This window comes from Phaseolus vulgaris, chromosome 6, assembly GCF_051622355.1.
Source record: "Phaseolus vulgaris cultivar YP4 chromosome 6, ASM5162235v1, whole genome shotgun sequence".
Lineage (NCBI taxonomy): Eukaryota > Viridiplantae > Streptophyta > Magnoliopsida > Fabales > Fabaceae > Phaseolus > Phaseolus vulgaris.
The window spans coordinates 33,269,181-33,285,074 of record NC_143503.1 but is presented as its reverse complement, the minus strand read 5'-3'; positions in this window follow the sequence as shown (position 1 = coordinate 33,285,074).

The following is a 15,894-nucleotide window of genomic DNA, read 5'->3' as shown; positions in this document are numbered from 1 at the left end:
TATATGGTAAACTCTCCGGAGTCTTGGAAGAAAGCATGTGCATAATACATAGATCATATTTTGGATTTTATGCACATGGAACAAGAAAAGTGCGTTGTATACAACACAATTTGGTAGTTAGCAGAGAAGTTAATATTAGATAGGAAAATTGTTAGTAACAAGTTAACTGAAAAGAAGATCTTTGTCAATGAATTGAAAGTGAATAGCATAAGTGAACTTGATTGGACATCTAAGACAAAGTCTTGAGACATTCAATGTGTGTTGTTATGCGAAACTTGTTACTCATATTTACACACAAACAAACATTAATTATCCGACCATAGTATGCAAGCAATGGCTGATAAGTATTTTTATAATGATTAATGTAATTAGCAAGCATGGAGGTGGGGTTGTGGCAAACTGTTTGTTCTTATGGTGGCGCCTACAGAGAAGCCCCACCTCTCGTGGGAGGCATGTTCTCCAGGTACACAGATACGTGTACAAGGATGTCAATGTTGTCAGTGTCACCACGTGGACCAATTAAGGCTGGTTTTCAGGGTTCCTTTGATTACCAATACGAATCATCCCAAATCTTGTTGCTTAAGGATTACTGAGTAGAACTCTTGAGTGGGGTTAGTTCTCCATAGTTACACCATGAATCATGATTCTCATGAATGTTGGCAATGCATTGCAAAGTCTCTCTATCCATGTAAGCTTTAATGTTTCTCACCAACTCTCTAGCATAATGAATTGGTCACAAAATGTGGTTTAGCTTCTCCATTAACAGTTCCACTTGAGCAAAACTGTGCTGTGGCAGGATAAATTGTCAAAAGGAAACATGAGGCAGAAAAAAAAGATGTTGTATCAGGCAATGAAGTCAAACCAATTCTTTTGATGAATTTCAGGAATATTCAAGAGTCCTAAAGTGATTTTGAAATATGCGTAGAGCATGAACAACTTCTCTCTCCAATGAAAAAGATAGAATGAAGAAGAGTAAAAGGAAGAGAGAAATAAGTAGAAGAGCTTAAAGGCATAGGCATAGGCATAGGGTCCAAATCTGATCCTTAATGAGCATTTGGGTTTGGTATCAATTGGGGCTCACAGATATCACTATTTTGTTCCCAACCTATGCATAAAGGGAGTCCCCATTTGATTCCCCCACAAGTCCACATGATTAGTTTCTTCACTGTTTAACATTATTTTCTCTTCAAAAATATCACATTACATTTTCATCATTTGTTTCATACCTTTATGTCCCAACACATGCTGCTTCCTCCCATTCAAAAGGATCAAATTCTCCACTCATCTTTCAGAAAAAACTAAGAGACCCTGGCCTTTCCTTTTTTCATACTATACACTGCTACTGCTGCAATTTCCTGAAAAATCTTCCAAATATCGACTAACCATGAATTAATAAATAGAAAATGAATACTTATTATTATTTTAAAGAGATATATAGGATATATTGAGTTAGTCTTTTGAACATAAATCAGTAGCTAATTAATGAATGGTAAGTAATGTATAAGAGAGAATATAGAAAGAAAAAAGAGAATATTTGTCTGATGGCCATGGGAAGGCCACAGGGAAACTGCAAACTTTAAAAGAGTGTTCACAATTTCATCATGGATATATACCCTAAATTTTGCAGCATTTGGGCATCACCATCAAGTGGTCCTCTTTCATTAATCAGTAATATGAGCTAATTGGATATCTAGATTTCCATAGCAAAGGATGAATGGGATTTAGTGTCACTTTCTGCAGAATGAAAACTTTGGCATCTCTGGTGGGTATTTAGTGACCATTTCTGCATGTGAACTCTGATCATATCGATGTCAATGTTGCACTTCAACTTGGAAGCCAAAACAATATCCATCATAACTCTTTATTTCAAAATTCAGCATGCACCATACCACGTTCTTTAATATGTTCTATTACACACACAACATATACTTTCCAGAAATTATTACATGATCTTCAATTCAGTTGTGTATAAATGATTTACTTTTTAGGGTTTAAACAACTCTTTATTCCCTTACAAATTTTTAGGTTTTATATATAGTCTTTAGTAGATAATTTTTTCCATTGTCTAAATTTGTTTTATTTTTCTAACATTTATTAAGGAAAGACATGCTGGTTAGATTAAGTAGAACTGACACTGTATTACTCTTTTTCACTTTTAGTCCCATATATTTTAATTTTGGTTTTCAATAAAAAAAATCCGACTTTCAACAATTTTTTTTTTTTTTTTTGGTCCTTGTCATTTATGACATATTTTAAGTGATAAGTTATGTTTGGGATCATGTTGGTAGGATAGCATGTGTATATTTTTAGAATTAAGTCATAAGTTAAGTTAATGAATGTGATTAAATTTATTTTATTTTAATTTTGTTAGTGCTTGTATGTTCTATTTTTCAGATGGTGAAACCGAAAAATGATGAAGATCAATCATTATGATTTTTTTTTTCAAAATTCTTTAAAAAAAAAAAAAAATTCCAATCGATGAAATTAATGGTGGGTTAACCCTCTTGGTCCTGTATTTGAGTGTCTTTTCGTTCTCGGAAGAGTCTTGGTACACGTTCTTCAAATAAAGGGGCGTTTCAGAAATTTCAAAAGTTATTTTTATAGAAATAGTTTTAGTTTAACCAATACTTTAGATGAGAAATTAGAAGTTAATTTGAATCCTTAATGTGTGAGTATCATATAGTAATTCTAGATTATCTTATATGCTCTTTCATTTTCTTCTTAATATAATGCAAAAGCCAATATTTTAAATATCTTATACATCAACTTTTGTATAGAAAATACCTTTAATTATAAGTTAGTGTTTATTATAAAATAGACTCAAGTATTTGAGAATCTAACTTTATTTTGTATGTAGAGCATTTTTTATATTATGTATTACAATACTCTAACCCAACCTTGAAATAAAATAAACATAACATAACATATTTTTACCCCGACATCAAAACTTTCATTGTTTTAATTGGTATAATAGTTGAAATATCTTATAGTATAATACTAAAAATAAAACAAAACGTAATGGATAAAATACACCGTATAATATAAAAAAATTCAAAAAAATAATACAAATAAAATACATCATTATTAATGTTATAAAATGTAATATTGGAATAATATGTAAAATAAATACTATAATAAGCAATAGAATAGTTAAATCATGGCACAATTCAAATTTAGCAAAGTCAAAATAATGTTATAAAAAGAAAAATAAAAATTTAGAGTTTTGAATATTTATAAAATTTATGTAACAAATTTATAAATAATTTAACAATTCCAAAAAAATAACGTCACGCTTATTAATTAACACCCATGTTATCTATCTGAACAATACAATACTCAATTCCTTTAAGTAAAATATTTTATATTTTAATTGTAATAATTAATTATAAATATTTAAAAACATATTTTTTCCCTTATTGTTTATTCTATTTCTGTCTGGTATTGTATTTACAAAACAATTATTTGATTCCTTAAACTATGGTTTATTTTTTGTGGGTCATTTTCTTATTATTTTACCAAACTTTATGTTTGTTAATTTTGTAGTGTTTATATGAATTCAAGTTTTAAACCGTATATTGATAATAAAAAAAACTGTTTCATAATTACTTATTTATCAATAAGTAACTATTCAAAATCATTATTTAGGTTAATTAATCAAACTAATAGTTCTTGTATACTAGTCTAAAATTAAGAAAATCAAACTTTAAGAAAAAAACATTGAGCGGATTGTGGAAAATTAATTTTACGACTGTATAAAAGAAATAAATAATAACCTGATAATTTGACTTCGAAAAAGTCGAATTCTGATCATAATGTATAAGCAAGCATAAAATATATTTGTATAAATAATTCTGAGAAAAAAAAAGTGTATTTGGATGATTTTTTTTATGTAACACACACATATTGAAAACTCATTTCTCATATAAATTTACATTTTTATTATATTAAAATAATATATTTTTTTATGAGTAATTGATTGAAAATATAAAATGAGAGTGGAGGATGTATTGTTGTAGATTTTGGCGTGGAAGAAGGCAGACCAATAATGAATTAAGAGATATGGGACCAAATGTAGATGCCACAATAACGTCTTCTTTCTCCTTTTTTTCTCCTTTCTTGTGGCCCTTACTTCCCCACTCATCGTCCTTTCCATTTCCTCCACATCAAACATATGTGCTTTCCACTTTTCCTATCACTAATTCTCAATTTTTATCAAACAATATTCCTACATGCAACATTTCATATATTAACATAATCTAATTATAAAATACTTCATCTTCATAAATATTACTTTTCTTATATTTTGAAATTTTATCTATGATAGTTTTTTATCCTTATTATGAGAATGAAATCGTTTTTTAAAGTTTGGAAAGTCATGTTAACGTTATACAACTTTTGTATAATATTTTGAATTAAAATTGTGTCACGTTAGTACGATTTTTTCAAGTTAAAAAAAATCTATTTTAATAATAAAAAGCAAAAATAATCTATTTTTATCAAAATTTGAATAAAGTTATATTATTCAAAGAAAACATAAATATTTAAATAAACTATCTATCAATGATTATTCTACTCATAGATGACTTGCTGGTTTTGACAAGGTTATTGGATTTTTTTTTTTTAGCAATGCAGTTGGTATGTATACGGATTAAATCACCCCTTAAGTGGTTCATATTTATTTATTTATTCCTTTTACTGATAAAAAAAAGTGATAAATAACTTGAATTTGAAGCACAACTCTCCATTTAAATGCCTAGTTAGAAAATTTTCAAAATTTCCCCTTTTGAATTTCCTATCATTTAGTCTTAATTTCCTTATATAGTTTCTTTCTAAAATTGTAAGAATATTATTTAGTTGAGCATGATTCTCTCTTTAAGTTTCACCTTAAAATATTGAATTCAAGTGTAATCTTAAACTAAGTCCTGTGTTGTATATCACTTCTTTCATTCTATCTTTTTCCTTTGGTTCTTTTAATTCTCGACAACTACGTGTTCATAATATGTTATTTTATTTATAGGTTTATACTATATTTTTATTTTCTTAAATCCATTATTCAAAGTTTAAACATAGATTTTTCCCTTACTTTTAATAAAGAGGAGATTGAATTCAATAATCACGATCTTCCAATTATATTTCCATTGTTTACACAATTCCTATTACTTAGTATCATGAACAAGGTTTGATTCTTAACTTATATATGAATGAATTTAGTTTTAGCTGGAAAGAAAATCTTGAAGTGCACAAAGCCGTCACGAATCCTTTTAAAAATCAGTCTCTAAAATTGTCGCAAATCTAATTAAGGAAATGTGGACGTGTAGAAGATTTTGGTATCGAGCCTAACAACAGTTGTCGGTAGTATAATTCTAGTTCAGTTGTGCCGACAGTGGTGTTGGTATTGATTGTGGTTTCAATGCTAATTTTAGTCCACTCATGTTGATCCTGGTTTAAAGGAAGAACATTAACCTTAAATCCAAAATCCTAAATTTTAGTAGAAATATTTTTTTAATGAAGAAACGTACGCCGACAAGATTATAAGATATAAAAATATTTTATAATATATAAGTGTATACAAATATTTTATGAATCAATTAGATTTTAAATTTATTTTTTAAGATGGTATGATAGTCATTAAAAATTTATTAAAACAAAAATTTACAGACAAATTAACAAATATAATAAAAATTTCAACTGTTGAGTGTAAAGTTTACAACGAGTTTCATATATTTTCTTGATATATCTTACAATTGAACCAAAATTATGTAAAGATACATTAAACACAATAGTATTGCAGGATCACAAAAAAGTGTTGTAGAGAACACAATAACTAAATAAAACAATTCAGTTATTCCTTAACTTGCAACCTTTGAAAACAAAACAAGGGTGACAAGTATACAAATTTAGCAGTTTCACGATCTTTCTCCCACGGAAAAAATTTAGTACAGACATTAATATCTTTTCTGCACTTTCTACCTAGTTTAACTCAACCAAACCTCATTTTCTTCTCCCAGTTTTTCCCCTTTCTTCACCATTCAATCATCTAAGCAACCAAACAAAGCATAAGTCACTATCATCGCAGTGAAGAAGAGAAAAAAAATATAACTGCTTGATTCACTAGCTAGTACTAGCCGAAGATAAATTTCGTTTCCAAACACAATAATTGCTTCATGATGTGACTGTTTACCCACTCTTTCCCATTTCTTTATTCTGCTCAAATCTCACAACACAACCTTCCTAACAGTGAAAAAATTGAACAATCTTTTAAAATTTTATTAGACTGAGGTATCCACAGTTTTATCCACACATGTTCACAAAGCAAATTCATGTCTCCGTGATTTTTCAAACACTAATGGTCCCTAAATCCAAATCAACCACTTTATGATGCTGGATAAGGACTATATATCTTTGTATTTAACATACAAATATTATAATCTTGAAAAAGAAGAAAGAAGAGAAAAGCACATCTTAACCATAATAATTTCATTATGAGTCATTAGATGGTGTATGACCAAAGAATACCATTCCCACAGCAGTAGAAACGGTAGGTATATATAAATATATATTACAGCAAAATGAATAATGATTCAAAGCATAAAAAATGAATAATGATTGAGTAGGGTAGTGTGGCATTTATTTAGGTAAGAGAACAGCAACAACTTTGGTATACAGTACCCTCCATCAATCCTCTAAAGTCACACCTTACATATAATAATATTTTGGTTCAGCAGAAAGGGTTTGTTAGCTGAATATGCTTGAATGTTTTGGTATAAACGTGGTACATTGCATATCCTAGAATGTGGATAGTAGGCATCACATGTTAGGCTTCCAATGTTTTCTGCTAATAATCATGCCGCGGTTATATGGATAACGTCTCACTTGGTACTGTGTTTCAGATGAACTCCAGTTTTACATATACACAAGTGTTGAACTGTTTAAAAGTTACATTGAAATGTTTTTCAAAAAATCTTACAAATTGTATTTTATTATATTGTAGAGATTGGTTATTTTATATTTTGGCTTGAACGATACAACCCTACTTATATTTATCTAAATTTTAGATATATACAAAATAATACTTTATACCTTATATATATATTCTCCATAATATAATAATTAATAAATATTTGATGAGTTAGATAAGTCATATTTATTAAAAAAAAAATGATTTTGTTAGTTTATTATATCATAATTAAATATTTGTTTTGGTTGAGCAACGAGTCTGTTTCGGTAGATGAGGTTTGGGGAGTGATTTAGATCGCGGTCGTCAATGAAATTTGGAAACATAAAAACAGAGTAATATTTAGAGGGGATGTAATAGATGTATTGAAAGTATTCGCTTTGGTGCAACTAAAGGCATGAGTTTGGGTTACTTCCAAGTCGCAGGATGCAATCTTTTCCTTCTCTGATTGGTGTGTTGATCATTTGGTCTGTATGAAGACGATGTTTTGATGTTTTGTTTGGGTATAAGAGTGAGGGTTGTAGGCGGTTCTCTCCATATTTATTTAAGTATTTAGGAGTTGGTGGGATATGTGTTGTGGAAAAGGTTAAAGGTCGTGTGTTTTGTATAAGGGTTGGGTTATCCCTAAAGTGACTCACATCTATTCATTGTTTATTGCTGATAAAAAAAAATATCAGAATTAAATATAATTGTTAAATGTAAAATCTTTAATTCAAATACTTTAAAAAATAATAATTAGAAGTTAGGAGGTAATGGGAGTTATATATCTTCGACGGTTATCGTTCTGACGATGAATAATTTATGTAAATATTATAATTACGAAAAAAGTTATTATTTAATTAAAAAGAATTATTAATAAAATTAGTGGATATCTTACCAATAACATATTTTAAAAAAGTCAATACGAACTGTTACACTTCCACTTTGTACATGTGTTCCTACTTCAGTTTTTGATAAAGTGTTAGAGAAATGGATATAGCACTTTCTCACTTGCTCTTTCTAAAATAAATATAAATATCTTATATAGTCCAGAGAGGATAACACCTTAGTTACATCAACTGATGTGGAATCACAGCTTTCCAAATTAAGTATATAACACAGGTGTAGATAAGGTGTGGACCAACACAAATTAAGGCTAAGTCAGAATAATTAAAACGTAGACAACGCATCAAATCCAAAAAATAAAATTTAAAATAAATATTATATATATAATGTTGAAAATTTTATTATTTAATAATTTTGAAGTGTAATAGTAAAACGTCATTAACGTATACAAAAATTGAGCGGCAATTTTCTAACTTTTGTATCACGTTTTATAATTACTACAAAAGTAATCGATATAAAATATTATATAATTTGTTGATTATTATTTTAAACGTAACAAAATTGTACCACATGTATAATATACTTTACCTTGTTCATAAGTCATTTTCGTTAATCAATAATTGATACAATATATGTTTAAACATGTTTTTGCACTTTCTCTCTTGTTATTATTCAAAAGTTGTTGTCTTATCTTCTTCACAATCTAAACTATTTTTATTGTTTGTTTTTTCATGTCTCGTTTCTTTTCTTAGCAACTCTAAAAGATTATATCGTAATTTTTTTCTTTTTTCTTATAAAATTTCTCGTAAATACTTCACATTTTAGTTACACTATCATCTAAAATAATAATCATCTGTCGTCAAATAAAAAATATTACTATAAAAATATAAATAAAATTTATATATTAAAAAAATTATACTTATTAATAAAAAAAATTAAGAAAATAATAGGTAAAAATTTATTATCCTAGTCAAAATAGTATTCCTATTTTTTAACCAATGTTATTATCATGTTTTACAGTCCCAGAGCTTTAATATCTCCCAGCACCAAGACTCGCACCTAGAGATAAAAGCAACTGAATATAGAAGTTAATGCGTGATTTTTGTTTAATTTTAGAGGGGAATGCATAAGTGCGATCTTTCTTTGATTTAGGTGGTGACTACATCTCCTTACAAGAAGTGAGTGAATGGATCTGATGATGAGATTTTCAAAAGAAAAATGATGATTTGTAAACTTGATGAGATAATAGCCAGAGTGAGGAGGCACTCGTTTGTCCTCGTGCTAAAGACGACAAGTGAAAGCATGAAACCCACTTGTTTGTTGCTTTGGTGGTAAGAAGTGGCTATTACCATGCCAGTACAATTCTCTCGATAAATTCTTGTCAACCATGCGTGCTTTCTCATAACCCCACCACATCCTATCTATTCATTATCTCATCAAATTTAAATACAGAAAATAATAATTATTAAATTATAAACGATATTATATGATGTTATATTTAATTATATGTAATTAATTTAATAATAAAATTTTATGATTAGGAAATATTTGACTAATTATAAATATTTGACTAATTAAATTATATTATAATTTGAAGAAGTAAGTCTCCGTACATATTTCACCTACATGAAGTCACCTAAATACACACAAAGAAAATAAAAAAAAACATATTATTTCTTCTTTCAATCTTCTTCCATACAATTTTCAAAATTTTCTTATATATTTGCACTTTCATTCATCGTCATGCATGTCATCGTTCATCTACCAACTCAAACTTTCATCTTCTCCAACCATCTATTCATACTCAGATTCATCACGCAGATGTTTCCATACAAATCATTTTGTGCTCACCTCTTCTTTATATATATATATATACATATATATATATATATATATACATATATATATATATATATATACATATATATATATATATATATATATACATATATATATATATATATATACATATATATATATATATATATACATATATATATATATATATATACATATATATATATATATATATACATATATATATATATATATATATATATTATAAACATAAACTAAAATTAACAAAGAAGAATCTACATTAATTCTTTTTAATAAAAATGTATATAAATAAAAATAAACTAAAATCTCAAAAGAAATCTCAATTCACGTGTTAAGCGAATTTAGCGTTAAAAATATATATTTATTGCTTATTAATCTATGGGATATCTATTCAAGCTAAAATGCCACGTTTCCCACGTCTGCCATTGACGAAGATATTAAAAGAAAAAGTAATGAACAGGGTTGGATGTTTATCTGTAAACTCCTTATTGAAAAAGAAAAAATTAAGATTATTAAAATTATTATTTCTAATTTGCAATTTAATATATTATCTATTACAAACTTTAAGTCTAATTCAACCATATCATAAAACTCACTCATAAAATTAAGGTTTGCATCAACTTATATACAATGAATTGTCCTCATTTCTAATCAATGTGAGATTTCCAACAAACACTCTAGGATGAGCTTTTAAATGACTTTGATACCATATTACAAAGTAGACTTTAAACTTAACTCAACTCTACAAAACCGGCTGATAGGATTGAGGTTTACACTAACTTATATACAATGTATCTCCAACATTATCATTTTAATATATATTATTATATTGTTAGAATAAATTTGAAGGTAGGAGTGTACTTTATTTTATATGAATGTGAAATTATAATTTTTCATATGGTAAATGTTGTTTTGACAAGATATGTGAATTGCGTGGATGTAATGCCAATGCAGGTGGATTGATATAAAGTTTAAAATTAAACTTTAATTAGTCTAAAAAGTTATCAATGGCGACAGTTCAAAGAGGGAAATCTACTAGGAACGCGATGTATGTCTTCTCATGAAAATGAAGACTGATAAAAGCTTTAAATGTTTTTTCATACTAGCTTTTATGACCTATTTACTAGCCTTTTCTAATATTGGACGACTAAACACTATCACCCTTTAATTTTTTTCTTCATAATATATGCTTGCATTCCTAAACTATTATTATTGAATATATGTTTATTTTATAATTATAAATTAATAATATATCATTATCTTTTAATATAAAAGTATACTTTAATTAGAAAATATTAGAAATAAATATTTTAATATTTATTTAACTTTAAAAAAATTAAATAAATCATATTAATTATGATATAGTATTATTTTAATACTAATTTAGAGATAGATATAAGTAAATTGAATGAAAAAATATACATGAGTAAAATAATTTTAATTTTTCATTTAATTTCATAAAGGGACTAGAATGTAATATTGTAGGTATAAATATTGACGAGTCATATGCAAATGTGCTTTTTGAAGATTAAGGAAAATTCAATATTTTTTTTAAGTTACAAAAGTTATATATATATATATATATATATATATATATATATATATATATATATAAAAGATGAATTTTGTACTACTAGTTGGTCAAATGGCCAATGGCCTCCCAATCCACTTAATTCAAACAGAATCCTTCAAATGTTATTTAATCAATGTTAAGTCAGTTTATCTGCAAAAACATGCTTAAGACATAATTGGATTCCTTTTTGGATCCTACAAGCGGGTCCATGACAACAAGATCTACCAAAAGATATAAATAGTAATATCACACTTGAATGTCAAAATATCTTTGTAGGTTCTCCACAATCATTTGGTGGGAGCAAAAAGATTGACTGGAAGACCACAAAAACTGGAAGCCGAGAAGACCGGAAGCATAAGATAAAGAAGTCACTCCAAGAAGAACCTGACCTTATAAGAACAAATTTATTTCTTATTTTTATAAAACATTTTATCCACTACAAGAAAATCATTGAATATAAACTAATTTTAGAGACCAAAATAATTAGTTTTTATTTGACTAAATTAGAGATAATTTCATAAACTAAAAAAAATAAATGATATCTAAATTAGTTTCTATTATTAATAAAAAAATTATAAAATAGTTTATAAGTTGGTATCAAACCATTAATTTTTAATCTCTAATTTAATTAATATAGTGACTAATTATTTTTATCTCTAAATTTAATTTTTATTTAATGATTTTTTAATTGTATTTGTAAATTTGAGAAACATCTTATTTCATTTTGATGTGATTATTCTTTCTTTGTTTAAGCACGTTACCTATAAGATAGCAAAGTTTTAGAATAATTTAAATCAATTAAATTTTTGTTTTGAATAATTTTCTTTTTTTCACATTTAATATTTAATAAATTAAATTAAATATTGTATATGTTGTGTTAAATGTTATGTAATGCATCAGCGTTGTGATGATGCTTGAAGTTCAAAATCTCCATGGAATACCTGAAAGCATGGTAATCAACATATTTAGCATTTGTTCTTAGTATGAAATGTTTCAGCTTATGAAACCAGGGTTTTGTTTCGTTCTTTCTTTTATTTGATGTTTATTAAGTTATTTTGGTGATTAATTATTAAGTACCTGAATCATTAAGCGACCAAAAAGTAGATTTTTAAATATCCTACGTCTCTCCTCCCAGAAAGATCAGATATAGGAACTGATGAGAGGATCTTGGTGCATAGAATTTAGAAGTGGCAGATGACTAATAGTGCATCACAAAATGCTAAGATATGAAAACCCACTAACATCACGTACCACCCACTTCTTTTCATTTTTATGCAAAGCATATATATTGAATAATTAATGTTCCTTTTTCTCATCAAAATTTATGGAGAGGGAAGCTGTCTTAGTTCAAGAAGGTGTCAACGTTTTTTAACTAAAAAATTCTGTTCCAAAAACATAAATTAAATTTATCTATGTCACTTATTAATTGGGAGACTATCTTGTTTTACTTATGAGATTAGTAGATATAAAACATTATCCTATAGAGATGTTATTAAAAAGTCACAATAACATTTACTAGTTAACCTGGTTCAAATAAAACCTACTCAACAAATTCAAATTTCACTATAGAGTAGAATTCATCCTAAAGACTAAGATTCAAATTTCACTCAAACAAAAGTGGACATGTCCTCATAATGGGGTATGGTAGCGGCAGCATTCATATGGAAAGATACTTGAATATGTACACCGCAAAGGATGTGACATCTTCCAGTGAATTCTTAATTTCATCATGCATCCCATTATCGATCCTCCTTAGTCACATGTTTCTTGTTTAGGAACTATAGTCACTCCAACATGTATGTAAATACACCGTATTAAGAAACTTAAAAAAAAAAAAATCTAATTCAGATACTTAAAACTTAATAATGTTGGGTATCAAGTCAGAACTAATGAGGTTGGGTTGAGTAGATACCATGTTTAATGAGTAAACTTAATTATTATGTCTTTTTTATAATCTTTATTTAAAGATATCATTATACTTGTAATTGGTACGCAACAAGATAAAATAATAGTTGTCTATATGGATGTAAGTTGCAGTTGACGACCGAATCACGTTAAATCATGTGTTGTTTATTTTCTACCGTTGATTTGTGATTATGTGTTACTTCCATATAGTTTTTTTCCATCAAATACAACATTTACATTTAATTTATATATTATGAAATATTTTTTTTTAATTAATTTAATACTTTATGAAAACGCATTTATTGGAACTCTTCGTTCAACATATGTCCCCCTCGCAAGCAATATAACAAAATTAAAGTGAGGTATTATAGGTAACACAATTCCTTAAACATAGTAAAAGGAAGGGTTTTTGAAAGAGACAACCTTATTGGACGTTAATCTTAGTATCGTGGTTTTCAGCATTGTTCTCTGAAAAAAAATTAGAAAAACGAAGAACACAAACCTTATTTGACGGAAGTGAGCAACCCACCATGTGAGGCAATTTGGAGGGCAAGTTCAGCATGTTATCTGTACCTTACATTTTGGTATGCATTCATTCATGTACGGAACTTAGCCATCAGTGTCCACAAAATGATGCATTGCAGATAAATACAAATCCAACTTCTAGATGGATTATAGATATACACATTTTATATTTTTTTTATACTGGTTATAGCACTTTAAATCTTTTATTTATTTATATATATTTATTGTTAATAAAAAAAAATCTAACTTCTATTATTTGAAGGTACCTTGTGAAGTGCTTAGAGCACAGAAAAAAAATAAGTTGCTTAAGGGCGCTTCTTCCGGAATTTGCTTTCTTGTATTGGGAGATGATACTTTGATATTATATACTTACATTTCATATATTTTTAATTATTTAGATTTAAATTTTATTTAAAAAAAAATCATAGGACTGTAAATAATTCATTAAAAAAAATTATTACATATAAAATATTTCTTTAAAAAAACAATTAACTATTATATTAACTAAATTATATATTATTTTAAAAACTAAAATATTAATGTTATATAAAATACTTCATATTATTAATACAATTCTAAATTAATATTTAATTAATTATAAATATTTCTATTATTAATTAATAAAAATAATAATTTTAAAATAATATTCATTTATATAATAATAACGAAAGCAACAACATCAACTATATGTTATTATTAGGGATTCTAAAAAGTAATTATTTTCAAACAAAAAATATTTAAATTCTAATATTTGATTTTATTCAAATCTTAAGTATTTTATAAACATATAGATACAAATAGTAATATTTAGTATTATATTTATTTTTCTCCTCTCATTTCTATTTTTTAAATTAGTTATTTAAAATATATGTATATTTTTAGAATGAAAAATATTTGTTGTGGAAGTTTGTCTTTTAACGAAATTTTAAAATATATGTTTTTTTTTATAAATTGATAGGAGTTTAGGTTAATTTAAATACACATTTATTCTCTCAAACCTTATAGATCTCAATTCTTTTAGATATCAAAAGACAAAACTTTGAGTTTCAAAACTATCAAGATAAAACCTTTCTAACTAATAAGATACTAGTTTAGAAATTATTTATTAATAATTTTAAACAACTTTGTATATATTAATAATTTTTTTAGTTTCTAAAATAATATTTAATTTAGTTAATATAATAACTAATTATTATTTATCTCTAAAATTAGTTTTTATTTAATGGTTTTATTGTAGCTTTAATTTTAGTTTTAATAAAAAATATTAAATCAAATTATTGAAGAAAAGGAGTTTTTAGAGGATAGAAAACCTAAAAAATATACTACATAAAGGAATTTTAGAGTATAAATAAACTTATTTAAAATGAAATTATGATTTTCTTTTTAGAATTAATCACCGGTTCATAACCTTCTCATCAATATTATTTAATCCTAACATAAGATGAAAAATTATTTTTTAAAATCAAGAAAATAAAGAAAATGAAAAATTAGAGAAATATAAATTTTGCAAATAAATAACTAAAAATAAAAAAAAAATCATTTATAAATTCAATGTAACTTGAAATTTTAATATATATTATTTTCAAAATTACCTAGGAATAACATGAAAATGATGAACAACCAATTAAATACTTTAACAATATCACGAATTTTATTACACTAGATAGAGAGTATTGATTGTATCGTAATAAGAATAACTAATTAATTTTTTTAACAATATCACGTAACTAAAACTAATATATTTGAAAAGATTAAAAACATTATTTTTAAAAAGGATTTTTAGTAAATAATTAAGTAAACACATAAAAATCAACAATACGTAAACACGTTACAATAAAATTAATACTTAAGTTTACACTATAAATTTTTTATTAAATAAAATTAATTTTAAAGACTAAAATAATTAATTAATATATTGATTTTAAGTTAAAAATTATTGTATAAATTAAAAAATTATTGATATCTAAAATTATTTTTACTAATAACCATTAACTATTTTAGTTATTAACTATTTAAATTTTAAATTAATTTTTATTAAATTTTTAAAAATTAATTTAAAATTTAAAATATTAATAATTAGTATATTGATAGTTAATTTAGATATTAATATAAAAATTATTTCATAATATTTTATTAATAATATAAATTATTTTAAATATTAATAAATTTTTAGTTTTTAAAATAATATTTAATTTAATTGATATGACTAATTATATTTTATCTCTAATTATTATTATTTAATAATTTTTTTAATGTTAGATATTTTGATTTT